Source organism: Pleurodeles waltl, chromosome 7 (assembly GCF_031143425.1).
Source record: "Pleurodeles waltl isolate 20211129_DDA chromosome 7, aPleWal1.hap1.20221129, whole genome shotgun sequence".
In the NCBI taxonomy this organism is placed as follows: Eukaryota; Metazoa; Chordata; class Amphibia; order Caudata; family Salamandridae; genus Pleurodeles; species Pleurodeles waltl.
In genome coordinates, this window is record NC_090446.1 from 666,257,275 (window position 1) to 666,284,605 (window position 27,331).

Here is a 27,331-nt window from a genome sequence, read left to right on the forward strand (position 1 = left end):
TCTCATATAAAATTCCCCTCAAATTCTCAATAATTCTCAATTTGAATGTTCCATAGCGGGAAAATGCTAATGCACCTAATTTCTCAGTAATTTTATACCACAGTTCAAGCCACAAACCTGAATGAAAACCTATGTTGGACAATGCATAATGACCTGGAGTACCTTCAGGTGGAGACTGTATTCCTTCTCTAACCAGGACGAATACATCAACTTTTATCAAACATTTCAATGCTTTCAAAATGTGATCAAATTTCAATAATTCACAATGGAATCTTCATTTGCAATCAGGAAGTAAGGGGGTCATTCCGACCACCGGGGCCGGGGTCGGCGGGAGCACCGCCAAGAGGCTGGCGGTGCCCCGCAGGGCATTCTGACCGCGCCGGTTTGGCCGCGGTCAGAACAGGAAAACCGGCGGTCTCCCGCCGGTTTTCCGCTGCCCTCAGGAATCCTCCATGGCGGCGCAGCTTGCTGCGCCGCCATGGGGATTCTGACACCCCATACCGCCATCCTGTTCCTGGCGGTTCGCCCGCCAGGAACAGGATGGCGGTATGGGGTGTCGTGGGGCCCCTGGGGGCCCCTGCAGTGCCCATACCAATGGCATGGGCACTGCAGGGTCCCCCGTAAGAGGGCCCCACAAAGAATTTCAGTGTCTGCTCAGCAGACACTGAAATTCGCGATGGGTGCAACTGCACCCGTCGCACCTTCCCACTCCGCCGGCTCCATTCGGAGCCGGCTTCCTCGTGGGAAGGGGTTTCCCGCTGGGCTGGCGGGCGGCCTTCTGGCGGTCGCCCGCCAGCCCAGCGGGAAACACAGAATCACTGCGGCGGTCTTCACATCGCGGAGCGGTGTTCTGTCGGGGGAACTCTGTCTGGCGGCGGCAGGACATTCTTTGATTCAATCTACCGATACCAGCGTGGCTTCACACTAAGCAACCTATACCAGCGTAACACAGTGTAACGTCAATCTCACTCCTTTCAGCAGCTCACCCTCCTTTACAATTTCTTTCACACAACCGCTCTTGCTGCAAAACTAATGCAAAATAATGCAAGCAAAAATCAGTAACAACTGCCTGCCTACTAAAGGATCGGCTTATCAAACAGCTCAAAAGCAGTACAGAGATACAGTTTTAGACTAAGCTTTCACAATCATACAGCAAATGAGACTTGACCACTGGATCTCACTCAGATTGATACAGTTTCTCCATGTGCACTGAGGATTCACTAATACTAATCACTGACGCTCATTCAAGAAATACTACTGGTACTGTTGACGTCTCACAACCAGCACCTTCCACTGAAGACAATAAATTAACCAACTGTCTTTTACACTTGTGCATTATCCCAGGAACTTAGGCCATGTCAAACCCGTTAACCAACATGACTTCTTAGCAGAAAATGTCACATTTACACAAAAATCTGAAAACTCTGCAAAACTGTTCAAAACATCACACTTCACTTGAATCTTAAGCCAAAGCCACTCAAGCACAAACCCTATTAATACTCACACATGCACTGCAAACGAGCAATGCTGTAATTCCATTAATCTTCCAAACAAACTATGGAATGCAAATTTCGGCTGGGTTTGAAACATTTCACAATGGGACTAGAAATCCCTGACGCAACAGGTTTTTTCACCCTAGGAAAGAGATAGGAGAAAATTAAACATCATAAAGCAATCAAAATTTACATTTACAGTATGTCTAATTTGGCCACAGAAGGAAAACCCACGATGGAAATAAAGATAAAGGGTGTTATTACAAACTTATGCTCAGGTTAATATAGATGATTCTCAAAACTAAACTAAAAAGATACAGTTTCAGGGAGATGCGGACCCCTCCCAGGTGGACCCATTGGCTGTGATACAAGGCTGCAGAACTGCATAGGAGCAAAAAATAGAGACTGTATCAATTGTTGTTAATTTATTGTGGGTGGACCTTTGGAGAGTTGCGGACAAAGTCACAACAGCAGAGGGTAACATAGCAGACCTGCAGCGGGAAGTGGTAGCCCTGAAGCGGCAAATAGCCCAGAATACCACAACTGCGAAGGGGTGATGGAAAGGGCCTACAGAGTGTTGGTGCCGCCGTCAGGGGCATCCCAGAGAGCCATAATTTATAAAAATCTCAACTATCGTGACAGATACTGCATCCTCCTAGCATCTCGCAAGCGTCAGTCCCCATTCTTCAGTAACCATAAGACCACCATATATCTAGACTATATTAAACAAGTGCAGGAACAACGTAAGTCCTTTCTCTGCGTCAAAGAGAAACTGAGGGTGCTTTAACTTCGTTACATGCTACCGTACCGAGAAACTGAAGGTCCTAGTAGAAGGGAAAGCACACTTTTTTGACAGCCCAGAGGAGGTATGGGAATGGCTGGCGATGCATGGAGAGGCGATACCACCACACTACGGCCGCGTCCAATAACTTACCTGGAGCACCCGCCCCAGAGGTGGATCCCGACACGGCACTCAACCCAGAGACTGCCCTAACACCCTCCCCTTGGGAGACTGGAGGGTCACAGTTTGAGAAGCTCAGTACAGTGGAGGCCCAGGGAGTGGTGCAGTATGTTGACATGCTACCAGTGACTGATGGAACTGACGCAAGTGGCACAAGTTCAACACAGGACTTTGTGCCTGATACTTTAGTCACCCCGAGGTGAGGAGAGTTGTTGATGTGTGAGAGAAGATGTGGATACTGCCCTATCTTTGATGATGCTGTGGTGAGCTGTGAGTATGGGGTAGGTGAGGCTGATGGATGCGGCAGGGTGGGGAAGAGAGCAAATGCAGTGTGCCTCCTAAGGTCTTCCACTGATGATGTGCTGCCAGTATGGACATGTCAGATCATGTTACTATACTCGGTATGACACGAGTGAATGTTGGTGGAATAGGTTCAGAGATGGCTGGAAACAGAACAGTACTCACGAAAGGCAGGGGACTGGCCAGGTAGCTGCTGTGTTGCTCGGGTTAGCTGGTCCTTGTTGGACTGGCTGGGATGCTCTGCATGTTCTGCACATGCATGGGGTGGGAATGGATAATAGAAAGGTTGAACTATGTTTGTCTGTGGGGGGAGTGGGTTTGTTGTGCATAACATGTTTGTTTCACAGTTGGCGGCAGTTTGTGGGTACCATTGCATTGCAGAGAGTTGGCAGGTGATTAGTACATGACACACATTATGATGGGGGTTGCCCTTAAGCTCCTGACATGGAACGTCCGACGATCAGGGACATACATTAAGCAATACAGGGTACTCACCTTCTTAAAGTGACAAAATCTCAATAGCCTGCTTACAGGAAACACACTTAGATGATGGAGGTGATACACGCCTTGAACAGAAATGGCGAGGGCGGTGGATACCAAACCAATAATGACTACCACGCTTAGAGAGGTGATGTGAAGCTTGGGGTTAGTGGACATTTGGTGAACAAGCCACTCAGTGTAGCCAGCATATACCTGCTACTCTGCCAGGCACAATACAAACAGTAGACTAGACAGGACACTGGTGACGGGATACCCTGCGATTGGTGACCCACTTTGTGCGGTTTCTGCCAGACCACTCCCATCTAGGCTGGGCCCACAGTGGGATTGCGATCTGCAGGAGGATCAGGCCTGGAGGATGTTGTCTGACATCCTGGAGGATTCAGCTGGAAGGGAGGAGCTCTCGCAGATGCAGACAGATTACATGATTACCGTGTCAAGTAGAGCCATTGAGTGGAGGTGTAGAATGTGGTCGTGAGGGGCCACTGTATGGGCTTTACATGGGGAGTATGTCAACAGCTTCAGAAGGAACTTAGCAGGGAGGAGCCGGCTCTAGCCACACTGCAGGCTTGAGAACAGTCACACCCTGATGCTCTCTGCAGAGAGCAGACAGTGCATCGCTGTATAGTGGACATCTGGGATTGACAGGACAAATATATGCTTAAGCAATACAAGTAGAGGCTGCACTGAGAGGGGGATAAGTCAAGAAGGCTACTGGCTTGGATAATTCATAGGGAGCATCCCCTGCCTCTGAGTACACACTTGATGTCAGTGGATGGCACCCGTGTTGCAACGAGGGCTGAGATAATGAGCATCTTCCAGCAGGACTTACGGTGAATGTATACCATTGACCCTGCCTTAACACCGGACCATTATGTCCTGTTCCTGGAGGGTCTGAACCGTCCACGACTTGCACCGTTGGCTGCAGAGTCCTTCGACACCCCTGTTGGGCTAGAAGAGATATGCACGGTGCTGAGTATGTTTCCACGAGCTAAGGTGCCAGGAGGGGATGGCTTCTCGCCTGGGTTCTATCAGGTGTTCTAAGCGACGGTTGAGCAGGGTCTCCTGAATGTCCTCTTGGAGGTGCACAGTAGCAGAGTCATGTTCCCATCAATGAGGGAGGGAGAGATCTGCATGTTCCTTAACCCAGGCTGTGATGAGTCTGATCCAGCAGATTATAGGCCACTAACCATGATTAACATTGACATGAAAATACTATGCAAGTTACTCGCCAACCACCTGGCACCCGATATGTCTTAGCTGGTACATGAGGATCAATGTGGATTCATCCTCGACCGTAATGCAGGTATGAATCTCTCGCCCATGTCCTGGATGATGAAGAGCTGGCACTGGTCTCCATTGATCTAGAAAAGGCCTTTGACACAGTGGACTGGGGTTACCTGATTAAAGTTTAAAGAGTGATGGGTCTTGGCTCACAATACCATGGCTGGGTAGGGCTGTTCTACTCTGAACACAGAACAAGAGTGCACGTAGGGCAAAGCCGCTCAGAAGCATGGGTGTTTGCTCTGTTGCCTCTCCTGTTTGCGTTAACAATAGAACCCCTGGCAATCTGGGCGCATTGTGAATTGTGTGACAGGGCATACCACTGGGTGACACTAGCTATATTTTATCACTTTATGTGGGTGATGTTCAATTTTATTTTTCGACCCCACGTGTTGAACTATCAATACTGTTGCAACTCTTAGATGAGTCTGGGGATCTGTCCACTCTCCGCCTCACCTGTTAGAAGTCCCTACTCTTTCCTCCGGCAGCGCTGGCCCCTATACCACCAGATCATCTTCATTGGGAACAGATATGTTTTTGTTATTTGGGGATGCAAGTGGCTCACACCGAGACACAGCAGCTATGCCTTAATGTGGACAAAATTGCTGATTACGTGTGGAAATCAGTAGCCTTCTGGAACACATTGCCTCTATCACTCATGGGCAGAGTGGCAGTGTCCAAAATGATGTGGTTGCCACAATGTCTGTATTTGTTGCAGAACTTGCTCTGCCCCATACCCCAGATGTTCTTCAACCAAGGCCAACGTACTAAAGTAGCCCTGACTACTTTGACCCAGCGTAATGAGGGGTTTGAGGTGCCAACACTTTTCACTATTATACCGCACATCTACAACATGCAGCCCAGTGGCTGAATGAGGGAGATAATTGGGAGAAGCGCCTAATGGTTGGGTCCATGACTGCAGAATGCCTCCATGTGGCATTAATGGAGGGGACCACTAGGGATCTCTCTTTATTCGCCACACGGTGCACATATGGCAGCAGTATGTAGAAGAGGTTCTTAGGCATGCTCCTTTCATAGAGAACTCCCTCTCTGTATACCAGTGCCAGTTCAGCAGAGAATGGACAATATACCCTTTCAGGCCTGAAGGGATGGTGGGTGTGCACTGTTGGGGGACTTATATCCTGGTGAGTTTTTATCATGTTTGAACAGGCCTGTGAAAACTTTACAATAGGGCCATGACATTTTCTTCATCAAACTGAATTGGCTGAGATGGCCAAACTGACATGGCCCTCATTTCCAGCTATACTACAATCCACGCTACACTGGAAGTGTTATTGTCCTGCGGATGGGGGAGACATTTGATCACACATCTTTACAGGGTGATTAGAGAGGACACAACTGACCCACCAGCCAGGGCACAAGCCACGTGGGAATCAGACCTGGATGCCTCATTGGATGATAATGTATGGACGAGTAGCTGCAAACTTATGCTTACGGTGTAATGCTTACGTTTACGGTGTCCTCCATAGAACATACCTGACCCCCAAGACCTTCCATTGTATATCCCACACCTGGCCACATATGTGCCCGTGCTGTAACGCCAGCGGGGTGGACTTCATGCACCTGGCATTGGGATGCCAGATGGTATATGACTTCTGGGCACAGGTGGTGATGAACCTCCAGTGGGTCCCGCATCTCCAAATGGACAACATACCATTACAGTATCTTCTGGGCTATGTTAAGAGGCCAAAGGGTCATAGGATAATCTGCAAATTCCTTCAACTGGCACTAGGTCTGGCTAGGCATAGATTAACCATCACAAGAATGGGTCAGTGTGTACCCCCAGTGGTATAGGGATGTACAGGAATGGGCTGGGCACTGGCTGAGGAGGTGCACATGAAGCTGAGTCGGCATGATGATAAACTGGAGAATGATATCATGGTATTGTAGTGTGGTCAGTTTTACGTATTCATTGCGCTTTAGCTTCAGGCTTTAGGCCTTTGTGCACTTTGCCCTGAATATATTTTATTCATTTGCTGACAGCTTAGAGCCTCTGTGCACTTTGCTCTACATGCTTTTTATTAGGCTTCGTACTGTTATTTTTCAAATAGCCAGTTCTACGGTGTTGTTTTTTTATTCATATCACACTGTTTTGCCTACTTCAGCACTGGAGTTCTCCATAACATATTTACTCTGTGCTTCAGTCAATGATACAGTCTGCTACATTGCCGATAGACGTGGTAGGAGTTTAGACTTGGCATTCCTGCGTAGGGACATTTTTTGATCACGATGACATGTTAGTTATAAAATCACTTCCTTGTCCCAGTACACGCAAGAGGGAGATTCCGACCACGGAACCACAACTAGACGCTGACTGCCTCGTTGCAGATGCTGAACCAAGATCACAGGTCTTGGCTCAGGTATGAGGGCTGATGTCTCCACAGTGATTCTGACAGGCAAGCTAGAAGCTTAACATGCTGTGCTCTAAAATAGAACAAGCAGAGGGAGAGTAGAAACTGTTAGACAATATGATAGCTTTGTTCTTCTGTTTTACTCTCCTGGAGACTATTTCAATCCTACTGTGTTGTATCGTTCTGGTTATTGCGGCTCACGCCTTAATATCTAAAATACAGTCGTTTTATTAAAACATTATATAAAACTTATACTGTCTTTGTCATTTGTATATGAGATCATATTGGAAATAAGAGAGCTGGTTTGGATCTGAGTGACCACGACTTCCCTGAGAAAGTTCCAAAGATGTCATGCGCTCGGCTGCCAAATCATTCCTTCCTCATGGGAGAAATGAGGCACTGCTAGTTAGCCGGAGCAAAAACCGGATTTAGGGTGACAGAGTTCTTTACACGTGGGTCAGACTCAGTCCCCCACACCGTTATCGATCCTGCTGCCTAGAAATCCAGTAGTCTCATTTAGAATAATGAGAGCCCACGCGACAGTATGGAGTGATGTGTGCAATACATCTCTAGACCAATGCGAAGAATGAAAGTCTACTGATAGTGATGATGGCTGTGTGAGTATGAGAGATGATGCAAATCCATTTGGGGTAGCACTCTATCCACAACATAATTATGGTGTTCACAATGCTAGTTTGGTGTGTAGTCCAGCAATGCAGGGAGATGGAGAAAGGCCATCCGAGTGTCTGTTATTTGGACAATAAGCCCCTCATTACAACCCTGACGTTTGGTGTTAAAGTGGCTGTAATACCGCCAACCATGTGGCGGTAACTACCGCCAAATTATGACCATGGCGGAAAGATCTCCAATAGACAGCCAATGTACCACACCTACCACCAGGGCGGAAACAAGAGCCACCACGGCGGTAGCCACCTACAGCCAGGTGGAAGTCAATGTTATGCCCACCACATGAAGACACTGCAATCCGCCACCTTTTCTGGGGTGGTACCAACAACATTGAAAGCCTGGTGGAAACTAAGCTCAGAAGGGAAAGGACTCACCATTGGAGACACAGGGAACAACCACGCCATCATGGAGACCGAACTGCATGTCTTCCCCATGATCTTCTACGTGCTGCTCCACCACGAACACCAACGCTGTTGAAGAAGGCGACGGTGAGTACAGACTCCTAGCACACAAGGGATGGAGGGAGGAACACCATACACACAAGAAGCTGCATTACTAAAACATTTTTACCTCATAACTTGGATGAATAATGCAAGGGCAAAACGACTGTGAAAAAGTGAATGTAATGAGAGCAACACATCAAGAAAAATAAGTTAAGCAAGATAATAGCTATATCCATATGTACAGAAAAAGGGACACAGCCCAGTCCACAATGTCCGTAGGCCACATGGTGTTGGAAAAAGGGTTATTGGTAGGGCAGGTAGGTACCTACACCTAGCAACAAGCCACTAACCTCCACATAGGTACAGTTAGGTCTCAGTAAATTAATCCCAGCTCAACCCTTGGTAGCTTGGCAACGAGCGTCAAGGCTTAACTTAGGAGACAAAGTGTAAAGCATTCAAATATCACAAAACAGTAATTAAATAAAACACAGGAAACAGTTTAAAAATCCAAAACCAATTTATAAAAATAGCTTATATTTTTATCTTTAAAATGACACAAAAACGATTAAAATCGGTTCAGGGGAACCGGAGATATGAATTTTTAAAGTATTATTATTTTCTAGCGCTTAGAAACAAAAAGCGCCAATCGGGTCATCTGGTTGCACCAGGACCGGGGCAAAGTCAAACTTTCAGGCCGACCGCGATGGAGCCCTGCTCGGCTACAAGTCGCGGGAGGCCTCGGTTAAAAAGTTACCTTCTGACTTAGGCCCTCATTCTGACCCTGGCGGTTCTCTACCGCCAGGGCCAACGGGGGCGGGAGCACCGCCGACAGGCCGGCGGTGCCCCCTTGGGCATTCTGACCGCGGCGCTTTGGCCGCGGTCAGAACGGGAAAACCGGCGGTCTCCCGCCGGTTTTCCACTGCCCGTAAGAATCCTCCAAGGCGGCGCAGCTCGCTGCGCCGCCGAGGGGATTCTGACAATCCCTACCGCCATCCTGTTCCTGGCGGCTCGCCCGCCAGGAACAGGATGGCGGTAGGGATTGTCGTGGGGCCCCTGGGGGCCCCTGTAGTGCCCATGCCAATGGTATGGGCACTGCAGGGGCCCCCGTAAGAGGGCCCCGCTAGTATTTCACTGTCTGCGTAGCAGACAGTGAAATACGCGACGGGTGCAGTAGCACCCGTCGCACCTTCCCACTCCGCCGGCTCGATTACGAGCCGGCATCCTCGTGGGAAGGGAGTTTTTCCCTGGGCTGGCGGGCGGTCTTTTGGAGACCGCCCGCCAGCCCAGGGAAAAACTCATTATACCCTCCGCGGTCTTCTGCCAGGGTCATAATGAGGCCCTTAGTCTCTTTTTTGATGTTTTTCTTCCCCGGGACGAACCTGCCAGTTGGATCCGACCTCCTGGAGCCCTTGTCCGGATACGCGAAGTCGGTTCCCTCGGTGGTGATTTTTACCTTCGGACTTAGTCGTTTTTTCGAGATGAAAATCCTTCGACCGGGGTAAACCTGGATCTTGATCCGACGTCCATGGAGCCCTTCTCGGATACGATGGCTGGGAGGTCCCGGTCAACTTTTTACGTTCGGACTTAGTCTCTTTTTTGGATGTTATTCTTTACCGGGACGAACCACGAAGTCAGGCCGGGTCGAGGTTGAGGCAAGCCGGCTAGAATTTCCGCGTCGGGTCGGTCACTTTATGGAGCTTTTTTTCTAAAATTCTCCAATCTTTTCCAAACTTATGGGGCTTCACCCAGATGTTCTTTTAAGGTTCTTTTGGGGTCCACAGCTCACCCCAAGGGATCAGAAGTTCTGTGATGGTCCTTGGGGGGTGCGGACTTCAACTCCCAGAATGCACCTGGCGCAAACTCCTTTTTGGCCACTGGACAGTGGTCAGCTGGTCGCTTTCTTCAGGAGTTGGTGCAGGGGACTCTGGTTTAGCAATTTTTCACCTGTAGCAAACAGGGAGTCCCTCCTTGAACCAGTTGAAGCCAGGCAATGTCCTTCTTGTGGTGAAGCCCAAGTGTGCAGCTGGTGCAGTCTTTCTGAGTGCAGGGTCCAGGTGCAGGCCAGGGGTCCAGCAGGGCAGTCCTTCTTCTTCTTTAGTTCCTTTCTTGTTGAATTCTGGGGGGGATCTGAGGCGTGGGTGCAGGTCTCCCAGTTTTATCCTTGCTCCTGGGTGAAAAGCAGGGGGGCCCTGGTTCTCCAATCAGGGACAGGGTCGCCCCCCTGTGATGACCACTTCCTGGGAAGTGTGGCAAAAATCCATCCCAGAAGGCAACAGTCTCTAAAAATCCAAAATGGATGAATCTGATTTTTGGAGGTTACATCTGGCTGAGCCCACCCACTGGTGTGGCTAAAAATCATAAACACACCCCTCTCCTGCCCTCTCCTAATCTAATCAAGGGGGCACCTAATTGTCTGGGGTTGCAGGATGTGGGGGTGTTGCTGGGTGCTGCAGATGTCCTTCTCTGCCTTTGAAGACCAGTTTGGCAGCCCTCCCCCTTCCTGCCTCACCATCTGCTGAGGGGAGATTCTCTCCCCCAAGCACATTCCTTTGTGTGAAGTCAGGCCACTTCACACCTCATTAAAGTAGCCTGGCAGAAGCTGCTGCAGGCTGGCCAATCAGAGCACAGAAGCAAAAACAATGCAGAGCTGAAATTGGCAACTTTTTAGGTAAAGTCTAAACTTTTTACCTGAACTGGTTATATTAAATCCAACAACTGGAAGTTGTGGGATTTATTATAACAATCAATTTGATACCAAATTCTTGGTATGTAACATTTAAGGAGACTTTAAAATTTAAAATAAAGTCTGCCCATTCTAGCCTATGAAGGCCATTTACTTCAATGAGAGAAAAACGAATTTGGCTGTTTTTACCTCACCAGGGCTTATAAATCTATTTTTATAAAGTCCCTGCTTATAGTTACATGGCACCCAGCCCTAGGGGCACATAGGGCACACCTTAGGGGTGACTTATATGTAAAAATAAGGTAGTTTAAGACTTTGGAAGTACCTTTAATTCCAAAGTCGAATTTGCATATAACTTTAATTTAAAAGCAGCCAGCAAGGCAGGCTTGCTTTTAAAATGACACTGGGCACCTCAGCAATGCACCTAGGTGTGCACCACCTATGCTATGGTCCCTAAACCTACATGCCCTACCATATACTAGGGACTTATAGGTAGGTTAACTTAGCCAATTATAATTAGCCTAATTTGCATATCCATTTTACACAGAGCACAGGCCCTGGGACTGGTTAGCAGTACCCAGGGCACCATCAGAGTCAGGAAAACACCAGCATAAAGTGGAAAATGGGGGCAAAAAGTTATGGGGCCTCTGCAATCAGCCCCAGTTTCTCACACAACCCCCCACCAGCCCACACGCCCAGGAGACTCAGCCCAACCCTGGGAGAGTCTTCCTGGCTTGTTAGGCGAGGAAGACAGTGAAGAAAACTGGCTGTCCCTTTGCAGGGCCTACTCTGCCTTATATCCTCCTGTCAGGGTCACTCCCTATGGGTAGTGAAGCCATCCCAACAGTAAAAGGACCTAACTCAAACTGAAACTTTCCTCTAGGGGGGTCTTCCTCCTCTCTCTCTGCCAACTTGGGTAGTGAGGTGCCCACCTCCCCTACTCCAAACTTTGCTAGGGCAACACCTAGCTTACCCAAAGAGGTCACCCAACACTTGAGCAACCCCACCATGACCAATAGGGTCAGGGGGCCTACTTTGCTATTGGCCCTGGGGTCTGCCTCCCAGGCCAAGTACAGTGCTGCCTGGAAGGCTAGCACCCAGCAGAGGCTACTGACAGCTGTCAGTACCCAGAACCACACCCTAAGCTCTCCACTGACAGGTGGCTGAGCTGCTTTAGGGGCATCTTTGGGGTCCTGGCACCCCTCTTGCTGTCTAGAGTGGGGGGCTACCACCTCCTGTGGCAGACACCCTCCTTCCACTCTCCCTTCTGTCAGTGCAGGGGCAACACCTTGCATCTGGACAGCTGCCTGACTACTCAGGACTTCCTTGGGGTCAGGTGAGGCCTCACCAGTGCCAACTCTGGGCTCCCCCCCTACTGGGGCAGAAGGCCTTTGGCTCCCTGGAACTCTCTTTAAGAGTGGCCTACCCTTCCTTTTCTTCTTTCCTTTTCTTGGGGACCCCTGTCTCCTAACTGTAGGGACTGACTCCCCAGGACTTTGGGTTGGGGGGGCGCCCTGGGCGACCACCCCATCTGTGACCAGACTCACCTCTGGGAGGTCATTGCCCAGGATACAATCTAGGGGAAGGTCAGCACTGACTACCACCTTAATCCAGTCAAGGATACCCTCCCTCTCTAGGGGCACTATGGCTACAGGTTTGGAGGTGACCTCCCCTGTGGCTATCCTGACTTTCTTTGTCTTTCCTGGGACATACATGTCTGGGGTCACTAACCGGTCACTCACTATAGTGTGACTGGCACCGGTGTCTCTCAGGCCAGTGGTAGGGATCCCATTCACTTGAATGTGGTGGAAGTGCCTACTCCCACCCTCAGGGATCACCAGCTTACCATCTGGTCCTGTCTCCCAGCTCAATGCTAGGAGGACTTCATCATCTGAGGAATCCTCCTCTATGGCTACACTGGACAGCCCAGTGCTAACCACCTTCTTTGGACAGGCTGCATCTCCTCTGAAGTGACCTGTCTGCTGACAGTCAAAGGAAGCCCTACTGTCCAAGAGTTTTTTTAACCCTGGGTCTCCCTGTCTCTGCTTGTCAGAGTGGGAGTGGGATTTACTCTCCTCCTTCTTAGGGTTCTGGGGTACAGAGGGAGTCTCTGTGGTGGGCTTACCACCTCCCTCCTTAGGTTTTTGGGGACCTGTCCCCCCCTTCTTGGAGTCTCCCCCCTGGGACTTGACAACCACCCTGGTTCTCAACCACTCATCAGCTGCCTCCCCTAGCTCTCTAGGGTTGGTCTGCTTAGAGTCCACTAGATGCTGGCGTAACCTTTCTTGGATACAATTGGTCAAGATGTGCTCTCTCATGATCAGATTGTATAACCCCTCATAAGTATCTACTTTGTTACCAATAATCCAGCCCTCTAGTGCCTTTAGTGAAATGTCCACAAAGTCAACCCAAGACTGGGTACTGACCTTCTGGGTGTCCCTGAACTTCATTTTATATTGCTCTGGGGTCAGACCAAACTTCTTGGCTAAGCACCTCTTCATACTAGGGTATGAATCTGCCTCCTCCCCCCTTAAGGTCAGAAGCCTATCCCTCCCTGAGTTGGGGACCAACTCCCACAAAAGGGAACCCCAGTATTGAGGCCTAACCCTTCTCATTTGGAGTGCCCTCTCAAAGGCCCCCAGCCACTTATCTATGTCATCCCCCTCTACATAAGCAGGAACCACCCCCTTGGGTAATCTGGGGCAAACTCCCCCACCCATGGACACCTCAGCTTCTTTATCGCTGCTTCCATCTCTTTTCTCTTTGTATGCCCACTTTTTCTTTTCTAGGGCCAGCTTCTCTGCTTCCAAAGCTATGTATGCTAGCTGGGCCTCCAGCTCTCTTTCTCTGATGGATGGGTTCTCTCCTCCTGAAAGGACCCCCTTCCCACCAGTAGCTTTGGATCTGCCCCTAGTGACTGTATTTACTGAGGACCGTTCTTCCTCATCCTCACTTGGGCTCAGATGCCTTCCCTCCCCTGAGCGGTTAGAGCTTGCATCCTCCCTTCTTTCTCCCTCCTCTGGAGCTTCTTCTGACTCTACCTCTTGGGCATCAGCCCATGCTGTCAGGGATGTGATCAGGATTTGCTTCCTGAGATCAGTGGTTGCAGGCAACCCTCTTTCAATACACAACCCCCTAAGCTGGACTACTGTCAGTGTGGGTAGGCTAGCCAGATCAAGCTCCATGGTTCCCTAGTTTTGTGTCAACAAAAACCTTTTGCAAAAATTGGAAACAAGAATTTAGAAAAATTACAAAAATTCAATAATTGAAATTAATCCAAATTAAAAATTAAAAAAAAAATTGCACCAGGACAATTTAAAGGATTTTTAATTTGTTTTACCTAAAACTGTAACGTGATATTGAACACAAGTACAGGATCCCGTCGCTGCTTCCAATTATGTTAGAAAATGGGTTATTGGTAGGGCAGGTAGGTACCTACACCTAGCAACAAGCCACTAACCTCCACATAGGTACAGTTAGGTCTCAGTAAATTAATCCCAGCTCAACCCTTGGTAGCTTGGCAACGAGCGTCAAGGCTTAACTTAGGAGACAAAGTGTAAAGCATTCAAATATCACAAAACAGTAATTAAATAAAACACAGGAAACAGTTTAAAAATCCAAAACCAATTTATTAAAATAGCGTATATTTTTATCTTTAAAATGACACAAAAACGATTAAAATCGGTTCAGGGGAACCGGAGATATGAATTTTTAAAGTATTATTATTTTCTAGCGCTTAGAAACAAAAAGCGCCAATCGGGTCATCTGGTTGCACCAGAACTGGGGCAAAGTCAAACTTTCAGGCCGACCGCGATGGAGCCCTGCTCGGCTACAAGTCGCGGGAGGCCTCGGTTAAAAAGTTACCTTCTGACTTAGTCTCTTTTTTGATGTTTTTCTTCCCCGGGACGAACCTGCCAGTTGGATCCGACCTCCTGGAGCCCTTGTCCGGATACGCGAAGTCGGTTCCCTCGGTGGTGATTTTTACCTTCGGACTTAGTCGTTTTTTCGAGATGAAAATCCTTCGACCGGGGTAAACCTGGATCTTGATCCGACGTCCATGGAGCCCTTCTCGGATACGATGGCTGGGAGGTCCCGGTCAACTTTTTACGTTCGGACTTAGTCTCTTTTTTGGATGTTTTTCTTTACCGGGACGAACCACGAAGTCAGGCCGGGTCGCGGTTGAGGCAAGCCGGCTAGAATTTCCGCGTCGGGTCAGTCACTTTATGGAGCTTTTTTTCAAAAATTCTCCAATCTTTTCCAAACTTATGGGGCTTCACCCAGATGTTCTTTTAAGGTTCTTTTGGGGTCCACAGCTCACCCCAAGGGTCCAGAAGTTCTGTGATGGTCCTTGGGGGGTGCGGACTTCAACTCCCAGAATGCACCTGGCGCAAACTCCTTTTTGGCCACTGGACAGTGGTCAGCTGGTCGCTTTCTTCAGGAGTTGGTGCAGGGGACTCTGGTTTAGCAATTTTTCACCTGTAGCAAACAGGGAGTCCCTCCTTGAACCAGTTGAAGCCAGGCAAAGTCCTTCTTGTGGTGAAGCCCAGGTGTGCAGCTGGTGCAGTCTTTCTGAGTGCAGGGTCCAGGTGCAGGCCAGGGGTCCAGCAGGGCAGTCCTTCTTCTTCTTTAGTTCCTTTCTTGTTGAATTCTGGAGGGGATCTGAGGCGTGGGTGCAGGTCTGCCAGTTTTATCCTTGCTCCTGGGTGAAAAGCAGGGGGGCCCTGGTTCTCCAATCAGGGACAGGGTCGTCCCCCTGTGATGACCACTTCCTGGGAAGTGTGGCAAAAATCCATCCCAGAAGGCAACAGTCTCTAAAAATCCAAAATGGATGAATCTGATTTTTGGAGGTTACATCTGGCTGAGCCCACCCACTGGTGTGGCTAAAAATCATAAACACACCCCTCTCCTGCCCTCTCCTAATCTAATCAAGGGGGCACCTAATTGTCTGGGGTTGCAGGATGTGGGGGTGTTGCTGGGTGCTGCAGATGTCCTTCTCTGCCTTTGAAGACCAGTTTGGCAGCCCTCCCCCTTCCTGCCTCACCATCTGCTGAGGGGAGATTCTCTCCCCCAAGCACATTCCTTTGTGTGAAGTCAGGCCACTTCACACCTCATTAAAGTAGCCTGGCAGAAGCTGCTGCAGGCTGGCCAATCAGAGCACAGCAGCAAAAACAATGCAGAGCTGAAATTGGCAACTTTTTAGGTAAAGTCTAAACTTTTTACCTGAACTGGTTATATTAAATCCAACAACTGGAAGTTGTGGGATTTATTATAACAATCAATTTGATACCAAATTCTTGGTATGTAACATTTAAGGAGACTTTAAAATTTAAAATAAAGTCTGCCCATTCTAGCCTATGAAGGCCATTTACTTCAATGAGGGAAAAACAAATTTGGCTGTTTTTACCTCACCAGGGCTTATAAATCTATTTTTATAAAGTCCCTGCTTATAGTTACATGGCACCCAGCCCTAGGGGCACATAGGGCACACCTTAGGGGTGACTTATATGTAAAAATAAGTTAGTTTAAGACTTTGGAAGTACCTTTAATTCCAAAGTCGAATTTGCATATAACTTTAATTTAAAAGCAGCCAGCAAGGCAGGCTTGCTTTTACAATGACACTGGGCACCTCAGCAATGCACCTAGGTGTGCACCACCTATGCTATGGTCCCTAAACCTACATGCCCTACCATATACTAGGGACTTATAGGTAGGTTAACTTAGCCAATTATAATTAGCCTAATTTGCATATCCATTTTACACAGAGCACAGGCCCTGGGACTGGTTAGCAGTACCCAGGGCACCATCAGAGTCAGGAAAACACCAGCATAAAGTGGAAAATGGGGGCAAAAAGTTATGGGGCCTCTGCAATCAGCCCCAGTTTCTCACACATGGCCACAGGTCAAAGTCCAAGGCCACACATGCCACCTGCATCAACATGGAGAGAACACTGCAGGGGCATCAGTAGGTAAATTGCAGGCACCTCAGGGGGATGGGGGTCGGGGGGCACCTCAGCCAGGAGATGGAACAAGACCACTGGTTCTGGATGGGGGCAACATGCCCTGTGCTTGGTCCTGGGGAGTGCAAGGCCACAGTCTCTCAGGTGGGTAAGTTGCCCACGAGTTCTGGAGGGGGCAAAATGCCCTGTGCTTGGTCCTGGCGAGTGCAGGACCACAGTTTTTCAAGTAGGTATCTTTCCCACTGGTTCTGGAGGGGGCCTCGTGCCCTGTGCTCTTGATCCTGGGGAGTCTTGGATATGTGGGTATCCTACCCACTGGTTCTGGAGGGGGGCTCATGCTGTGTGCTCTTGATCCTGGGGAGTCTTGGGTATGTGGGTGTCTCACCCACTGGTTCTGGAGGGGGCATTGTGCCCTGTGCTCTTGATCCTGGGGAGTGTTGTGCATGTGGGTGTCTTACCCACTGGTTATGGAGGGGGCAACATGCCTTGTGCTTGGTCCTGGGGAGTGCAAGGCCACAGTCGCTTGAGTGGGTGTCTTTACAACTGGTTCTGAAGGGGGCATCGTGCCCTGTGCTCTTGATCCTGGGGAGGCTTGGGTATGTGGGTGTCTTACCCACTGCTTCTGGAGGGGGCCTCATGCCCTGTGCTCTTGATCCTGGGGAGTCTTGGGTATGTCGGTGTCTTACCCACTGGTTCTAGAGGGGGCATCATGCCCTGTGCTCATGATCCTGGAGGGTCTTGGGTATGTGGGTGTCTTACCCACTGGTTCTGGAGGGGGCATAATGCCCTGTGCTCTTGATCCTGGGGAATGCTGGGCCTGTGGGTGTCTCATTCACTAATTCTGGAGGGGACAACATGCCGTGTGCTTGGTCCTGGGGAGTGCAAGGCCACAGTCTCTTGAGTGGGTGTCTTTCCCATTGGTTCTGGAGGGGGCATCATGCTCTGTGCTCTTGATCCTGGGGAGTCTTGGATATGTGGGTGTCTTACCCACTGGTTCTGGAGGGCGCCTCTCGCCCTGTGCTCTTGATCCTGGGGAGTCTTGGGTATGTGAGTGTCTTACCCACTGGTTCTGGAGGGGGAGTCGTGCCCTGTGCTCTTGATCCTAGGGAGTGTTGGGCATGTGGGTGTCTTTCCCATTGGTTCTGGAGAGGGCAACATGCCCTGTGCTTGGTCCTGAGGAGAACAAGGCCACGGTCTCTCAGGTGGGTGACTTTCCCTCTGGTTCTGGAGGGGGCATCGTGCCCTGTGCTCTTGATCCTGGGGAGTGCAAGGTTACAGTCTCTCAGGTGGGTGTCATACTGACTGGATTTCCATGGGGCAGGCAGCACAGCAGCCCATGGAGGCAGGATTACATACCGTCTGCCGGCGGTGACGGCTGCTAAGTGGAGGTGGTGCTGCTGCTGGTGGGGGAGGCTCCTGCCCATCCCCTGCAACCTCAGACGGCTGCACAGTGGTGTTGCTGCTGGTGGGGGGAGGCTCCTGCCCAACCGCTGAAACCTCGGCTGGCTGCTCACTGGAGGTGGTGGTGCTGCTGGTGGCGGAGGCTCCTGCCCATCCCCTCCAACCTCGGATGGCTTCACAAACATGTTTGGTGGTGGGGGCTCTGTCACAGTTCCTGCCCCAGGCTCCTTGCTCTTCCTGCCTGCTGTTGCAGGCTCCTCGCTCTTCCTGCCTGCTGGTGCAGGTTCCTTACTCTTCCTGGCATCTGCAGCAGGGTAATTTCCCTCTTAGCAGCTGTGGCAGGCTCCTTTGTCTTCCTGGCAGATGGGGCAGGCTCCTTTTCCTTCTCAGCAGCTGCTGCAGGCTCCTTTGTCTTGCCCATACTTGCAGGACATGGGGGGAGGGATAGGGAAGAGGTCAATGGTGGATAGGAACAGTTTTTTAGGGACATTGGAGTGGGAAGTGGGAGAATGTATGGGAGTGGAGGAAGAGGGAGTAGTTGTTGGAGGTGTCTGTCTGCTGATTTTGGGTGCAGGTGCATGGGCTGCATGCTGTTGTGAGGTGGATGGCTGTTGGGTGTCTGAGTATTTGCCTTTGTGTACCTTAGGAGGGGGGGACAGACACAGTGGGAGAGGACACAGGGGACGTGTGCATGGCTGTTGTGGAGTTGTCTGCCAGTGAGGTGTGTATTCCGCTTGGTGTAGTGATGATGCTGGTAGTGAATGATGATGTAGTGCATGCAGGTGTGAGCGTAGTCGGAACTGGGAGGGAGGTGGAGGAGGGTGGAAATAGTGGATATTGGTGTGTCGGCATCTGGATGGTGTTTGTGTGAGTACCTGTGGGATGAACTGTGGTGCTTGTGTTTGCCTGTACCACTCTTGAGTGTTGTCTTGTGCGCATGCCCGTCTGCCTGTGTGCTTGGGATGGGTTGGGGTTGAGGAGAATGTGACTGGTAAGAGGAAGTTGGGGGGTGGAAACAGGGACAATGGCTGCCAACAGAGAGGCGTCCAGAGCCTGAATCAATCTCTGTTGGGCCGCCAAGCCAGTGTGAATACCCCTCAGGAATGCATTAGTCTGTTGCATTTGGTATGCCACCCCCTGGATGGCATTCACAATAGTTGACTCCTCACTCAGGGCAGCAGGGCTCACTGGGGCAGGGCCTGAGGTGCCTAGGGCGAAGGAGATGCCCAACCTCCTGGTTAAGCGGGCATGGGAAACTCGATGAGGAGCTGCTGGGAGGGCGCTGCTGGTACGGGGGTGGCAGCTGTACCTGTAGCTGGGGTGGTCACAGAGGTGTCCGCCACCACCAGGGAGCTTCCACCGGAGGAGGTATCTGTGTCAGAACTGTCCCCTCCAGTCTCCGCCGTGGTGCTCCCCTCGCCCTTCATCCCACTGGTGCCCTCACTGTTGGTGGACTCTGCCTCCTGGGTCCTGTGGGATGCAGCTCCCTCCGTCACCGGTGCCTCTGCTCCTCCGCCAGATGATGCTTATGCACATAAGGACAGGGTGACAAAACAAAAAGGGGGGGAAGAGACAAAGGATACACTTGGTCAATGGCTGCACCAAAGCCACCGTTGGCATACATAGCACCCTCACATGCAGGGAACAGCCCTATACAATATGCCATAGCACTACCAGAGAAATAGTAAGCAGCCAAGGCATGGGGAGGGGCACACACCGCCAAATGCAGCACACCTGGGACCCACCCATCCCTGACCACTAGTGGATGCCTACGAGCTAGGTTGCAAGATTTTCCCTTCTGAACCCTAGCAACCAGGGGACCTACACTGCAATGTCAGGCCTGGCCTAGGGGCACCCACTGACACACATCCCCCACCTGGATACCACCCTTCCATGAGTAAGTTGTAATGATGGGCACTGTACTCACCCCCTTGTGGCTGCTGTGATGCCCTCAAGTGCCCATCCAGCTCAGGATAGGCCATCACCAATATGAAGGCCATCAGGGAGGTCAGGGTTCGACGGGCACCCCTTCCACATTGGGAGGCCAACCCCAGCTGGGCCTCTACCGTCTTCTGTGCCCAGCGTCTCAGGTTCTCCCACCATTTCTGACAGTGGGTGCTCCGCCTGCTATAGACCCCAGGGCCCGCATGTCCTTGGCGATGACATGCCATTTACCCTTCTTTTGATGGGCGCTGACTTGCAGAGGCAATACACACAGGAAAATGGAATTAGTCAAACAGTCCTGCCTGTTACACTTACGGCCCACCATACCCCTTCACATCACCATTTACACACACATGGCCCTGTACACAACCCATACGCCCGGCAGAGGACATCCACCCAACCCACTGACACAAGGCCTTCACGCACACCACTTCATACATTCATGCCACATGCATCGTGCCCACAGTGTACTTACCTGTTGGTCTGAAGGCCCATACAGCAGTCCGTACTGGGGTAGGACCCCATCCACCAGTTTCTCCAACTCCGCCAAAGTGAAGGCTGGTGCCCTTTCCCCAGTCACACGGGCCATGGTAGGTTTCAGACACAGGTCACTGCAGCACATGCAGTGTAAGTCCTCTCCTGTTGAAGATCAGGTAGCAAGTGAGGGATGAGATAGAAAATGACGGTCGCGTCCGAGGTGGTGCATACCGGCACCACCGGTGTAGATCACCATTGGCCACTGTAACCCATAGGGCCCACTTTTAACCAATGAGGAGTTGCACGGCGGTTCCCGACCGCCTCCAGCAACGGCACACAACGTCAGCAGAATTACCTCACTTCCACCTGTCCCTCCACACAGGACAGGCGGATGCCATTTCAGGGGGGGGCAGGCCCTGGAAACTTGCTCCGTCACTGGTGAAATTAGGACATACTGGACAAATTACACTTACCCATTACAAGTTAACAGCATGCAGAGTTCTGTTGTATCTCCATTGTTCAGTTTGTGACCGGCTCCTCACTCTTTTGCCCCATAGATTGCTACCGCTGCAGATGAATAGAAGATGGAAACATACCCCCATGTACAGACCCCTGGTGGACTTGGTAATAATGGAGGCCAGGCACATTATCCTCACCTATAGACTTGACATGGCCACAATCACAGAGCTGTGTGCCCAGTTGGAGCCTGACCTGATATATGCTATCCATCACCCCACTGATATCCCCCCTCTTGTGCAACTTCTATCAGTGCATCATTTCCTGGCAACTGGTTCTTTCCAAGTGACAGTGGGCTTGGCAGCAGGAATGTCACAGCCAATGTTCTCAATAGTGCTAACAAGAGTGTTTTCTGTCCTGATTAAACACATGTGCAGCTACATTGTATTTTCCCAGGTTGAAGATCTGGCCACAGTGAAGGCCGACTTTTATGCAATGGGACATATCCCCAACATAATTGCGGCGATTGATGGAACATATATTGCATTTGTCACCCCAGTCAGAATGAACAGGTGTTCAGAAATCGTAAGAGCTTCCACTCCATGAATGTACAGATGGTGTGCTTGGCGGACCAGTACATCTCCCATGTCAATGCTAAGTATCTTGGGTCGGTGCATGATGCCTTTATCCTGAGGAATACAAGCATCCCAGATGTGTTAGCCCAACTACAGAGGCACAGGGTGGCTAACAGGTGAGCCCTGGTTCCCACCCAGTATATGTTGGTGTATGGGTATGGTGTTGGCCATATGGGATAGTGTGTGGCTAAATGTTGTCCCTAAAAATTTGCAGGTGACTCTGGTTACCCCAACCTCTCATGGCTGCTGACCCCTGTGTGGAATACCAGGACAAGGGCAGAAGAACATTATAATAAGGCCCATGGGTGAACCAGAAGGATAATAGAAATGGACCTTTGGCCTCCTGAAGGCCAGGTTCCTGTGCCTCCATCTAACAGGTGGATCCCTGTGCTACTCACCCAAGAAGGTCTGCCAGATAGTAGTGGCATGTTGCTTGTTGCACAACCTTGCCCTGAGACGCCATGTGCCTTTTCTGCAGGAGGAGGAGGCTGGAGATGCCCGTGTGCCAGCAGTGGACCCTGTGGACATTGAGGATGAGGAGGCAGAGGATGAGGATGAGGACAACAGAACATCAGTGATCAGACAATACTTCCAATGACACACAAGTAAGACAGTGTTACTTCACATTTCATTTACATTTGTTGGAATTTCTTTTGCACTGGCATGCTGTTATTTTCCACTTCTATGCCCACTTACTGTACCCTCTGGCAATTCATTTTGCAGATGTGGGTGACCTGACATACACTCCTGGTGTGATCACTGCAGCCAGTTACAGGTCATTAATCTATGCTCATTTTCTGTACAGTTGAATTGCAATGTTTGTACCTGTTTCAATGAATACATAATTGAAAACATTACTTCTTTTTTTTCCAAGGGTGTTTATTGAAGTGCTAAAATATAGAGAGGCAAGCACAATGGGCTGGGATGATGATGGATGAAAGTCCAGGGTATTGTTCCAGTCTGTTTGCAGCACAGTTGCATTGTCCAAGGGCACATAGGAAGGGGAGCAATGGCAGTTCAAGGTGGACAGAGTGACAGAGTGGGACACAAGGGTGACAATCAGGAGAGTCTCAATTCCTGGCTGGGGGCTTGGCAAGTGTCTCTGGCTTCTGTCTGGATCACAGGGAATGTTTGTGGGGTGGTTCTCCTCCTTCAGGGGGAGGGGTCCTGGTGATCTGTGAGTCCTGTGGTGGGGCCTTCTGGCCACAAGCGGAGGTGGAAGGCTGTTCAGATGTCTGGCTAGTGGCAGGGGCCCGCTAGTGTGAGACTGCCTCCCTCATAATGGTGGCCACGTCTGCCAGCATCCCTGCAATGTAGATCGGGGTATTGTTGATGGCCTGCAAGTCCTTCCTGATCCCCTGGTACTGTCCTTACTGCAGCCGCCTGTTCTCCTGCACGTTGTCAAGGATCTGGCCCATCATGTCCTGGGAATGTTGGTAGGTTCATAGGATCCTGGAGAGTGCCTCCTGGAGAGACGGTTCCCTGCTCCTTCCTCCCCTGGTGTGGCCTGGGGTTCCTGTAGAGATGGGCACACTGCTGATTGACATGTCCTGGGGACAGAGGTATGGGTATTCTGGGTGGGTGCTGTGGTGGTGTTACCTGAAGGGGGAGGCTCTTTGGTGGTGTGTGACTGGGCCTTGGTAACTGGCTGTCCAGAGGTCCCTGATAGGCCAAGTAACTCATCCAGATCCTGAAGACCAGAGTTGCTGTCATCATTGTGGGCCTCTTCTGTTGGGGGACTGGATATTGCTGGCATTTCCTCTCCACCAACATTGGCTGAGGTACCTGTGGGGATGTAAATGATGTGTTGTGGTTTCTGTGTCTGACATATTGTGCATCCGTGGCTTGGCCTCTTTGGTTGTATTTGCCCTGGAAGCTTTCACTTGTGTATGTTGGTGTATGGTGGGATTCTTAGTTCTCTATGGTGTGCATGCTTTAGTGATGAGTGTCCATGCAGGGCTGTGAGTGGTGTCCATGCATTGTTAGAGCATGCAGGGCTTCTCATTGGGATGATTGAGATGTGATGGTGGGATGTGGGCGGGATGTAGAGGGGTGATGGGAGTGAGGGTGGAGGTATGTGATGCCATTCAAGTAGAGAGGTAGTAGTAGAGAGCTGACTTACCAGAGTCCGGTCCTCCTCCTACTCTGGCCAGGCCCTCAATATGCAGGATTGCCAAGACTTGCTCCTCTCATGCTGTTAGTTGTGAGGGAGGGGGTGGGGGTCCACCACCAGTCCTCTATACAGCGAGGTGGTGTCTTGCTGCAATGTAACGGTCCTTCTCCTGTAGGTCATTCCACCTCTTCCTGATGTCATCCCTAGTTCTTGGGTTCTGTACCACGGCTTTGACCCTGTCCATGATTCTCCGCCATAGCTCCATCTTGATATTGATATCTGCTGCACCTGTGCTCCAAATAGCTGTGGCTCTACCCTGATGATTTCCTCCACCATGACCCTTACCTCCTTCTCTGTGAAGCGGGGGTGTCTTTGTGGTGCCATGGGTGTTGTGTGAGGTGTGTAGGTGAGGGTGTGTTGGGGTGTGTGATGTAGGGTGGGTGAGTGGTGTATAGGTGTGTGTAGTGTGTGGCTCTGGTTGTGTCAGTGGTTTTGGTGTCAATCTCCTAGCAGTATTTGTTGTTTGTAAAGAGTTGTGGGTAATGTAGGTGTGTGTTTTATAGTGGTGTGGGTGTGTGGGTGTTTTGTGTGTATGGTTGTCAGGTGTGTGTTGTTTGAATTGTCCAATGTGGTGTTGTTTTGTTTGTGTGTGTCAATTTTGAGCACGGCGGTATGTACCACTGATGGTTTACCGCCATTGAATGTCTGGGGTGGTGATTCGTGAGTCATAATGTGATGGGCGTAGTTCTGTTGGCATAACGGTGTGGGTTTTGATACCACCAGTTTATCACTGACCTTTGGTGTGGCGGATTTGTGTATGTGGCTGAATACTGACGGATTGGTGTATGTGTGTCATAATATGGTGAACGGATATCCGCTGTTGCAGCGGTATGTTGGCAGCAGTCAGTAAGAGAGATTTACAGCCAATGTCATAATGAGGGCCTAAGTCTTACCAGCATAACCTGCCCCAGTATTATGTGTAATGTTACTCATACTGCTGTCTGTTGTTCCCTAAAACTGAAAAATAAAGGTTTGAAACAAACATCTGGTGCAAAAGGGAAGCTAACTAAAATTAGCAAAAAGTAAGTTAAAAATGAAGGTATCAGCATCTCAGGAGCTCGGCCAAAAGTCCTCTCATTGGGTAAAGAAAAATCTAAGTCTTCCCTGTAAGCATTAGGAAGGTGAGGGGAAAGGGTAAAGAGGTCTGCACCTCTCAAATTCCAAATAAAATAGTTCCCCCGAAACTAAAACCTGGAAACGTGAAATTAAAGTCCAAAGTGAATGATGATTTTCCCATTAGTAATGCCATATAGATTGAATGATTTCACTGTCCAGTTATAGCACATCATGCAACATGCATCTGCAGCACACGGAAAAGTTCCCAAGTCCATCATGTGAAGGCATTCATCTTTGCTCTTGAGAGAGATCAACTTTTATTAATATATTAGTGGCATAAAAGTTAGCATATGGTGACAAATTACTCTGTATTTAAAGGCCTAACAGAGAAAATGACATGATTTGTAAAATGTTCACATTTGAATTATGGTGACCCATGTGGCCACTATTCGTATGAAGCACCATGTTTTAACATGAAAGTTTTGCATTTATACTAAATGAAAGTACTAATGTGAATTAATGTTAGGAATGTTTTATTAAAATGTAGATTAAGAATTGAAAGTATTAAATGAATATGAATTAATCATATTTATATTTGAATACATGATTTCATTAATATGAGTTACATATGCGCAGAAAAATAAAATCAGGTTTAAAATTAGTTTTAACATGTCATAAATAAGGTTTGCAATTAAATAATTTCCTCTGAGTATGTGAATTGTAATGTGCGCAATAGGTCTATTAATGTATTAATGTACTGGATATTAAGGCTTCTTAGCATGAGTAGTCCTGAAAGATTCATTTTGCAGCAGTAATGGAAAATCATTTGTTTATTCTGTTCTCTTTGACATGAATTCTTTGCCTAGGCTGCTAATGTAATATTGAATGTCCTATTGTATTGAAGGCAAGAAACGTTTCAGAATAACATTAATGCTTTATTTGTTCTACCTGTCGAACAGAATAGGAATTTCTGAGTTCTCATGTGAAATATATTAGTTTAGTTTATTGAGTTTCCTGAGAAAGGATCACAAGTAACAAATAATTGAGTATGTAATATTTTGTTAAGAAACATGTGAAACCATCCAAAGACAATGCACTGTGCTGGGAAGATTCATAAAAGTTGCATATTTGATGGTTCCATCTGCAGCTATTGGATACTGATGTCCGAAGTGCCCCCACCTGAAGGACCGATGAATAGATAGTGCATGTTGCTAATTAGTGAGGAACTTCGAAACAAACGTCAGTATGTCCTGAGAAAGTCTTGAGTTAGTTCTTCTCCTGCCTTGAAGCTATCCAGAACTCTGTTTGTGTTTGTTGTTACCCTCCTATTCTCTAAGTCCCCAAATAAGTATTCTCATCTTAGTTTAAATGGCCCTATTCTGTTAGGGGATTCAGGACTAAAAAGGAAAACTAATTCTGAATTGCTGATTTGTCCCATGTGCAGCATGTGTTCTGCATTGTCCTGATGCTGCTGTCAACTGAAGCCAGAAGAAGGTGACCGTCCTTCCTGATGAACTACTCATGTATGCTGGTCCATGAGGAGAGGTGTAACTAAATGTGTTTTTTTTCCCACTTTCAGTTAGGTACTTGCATAAGGGTATTTTTATACTGAGTTGTCTCATTTAGATGTTTTCCATATTATTTTTGTCTTTCTTTTACTTTTGATTTGTCCGCATGTGTTAGCCCGTTCCCACACATGCAAGTCCAAATTTGTGTAAGTGATAGTAATGGCCCAGCTTTGAATCCTGAAATCTGAAAATGATCGTGAAAACTGTATTTTGATGATTTACTGATTTCACCATCATCTGCTTTGAATTCTAATAATAATGTACATATTGTAAAGTTAATCTATATCATATTTTTGGGAGTGTCTATCAATGTTGATGTTTAGTAGGTTAAATCTCTTTTTGATCAGCCTCTGGGTCCATGTATGTTTACAACTTAATTTTGTGCTCCATATATGTAACATTGATTTTGGGATTGTAGTAAAACTTTAAAACCTTATTCAGTTTGGAGTTTGATTTAGTGTTTAATTGTTTGTGGTGTTTAGAATTGTTTATGGTAAATGTTGTTGATTTGTGATTGAATGATTCTGAGTACTACAGTCTTTGCCAATTTCAAAGGTTCAGTTGACTATATATGTGAGATTGGTGATGGTCTCTCACCAACGTGCTTGACGTTTCTGAACCCAAGGTGGGAAGAAGAATTCAGGGGACGCACTAATACTCTCCTGTATAACTTTTCAACAAATAATCAATTGGATTTGTTTTCACATTCTCTGATCCTCGATGTACCATCCTCAAGGTTACTTTCTCAGGCTCGCTACAAAACAGACAATAGAACATCTGTTCCAAATTAACATTTTTGGGAACAACATCTGGAAAGAAATTACACATTGGCAAAATGAAAACAGCTTTCTCATGTTCTGTGAAGTCTGAAGCCTAGCAAATCACTATGGCTAACTAAAGCAGAATAGAATTAAAAGAGTACACTCTACATTAAGCAAAACACA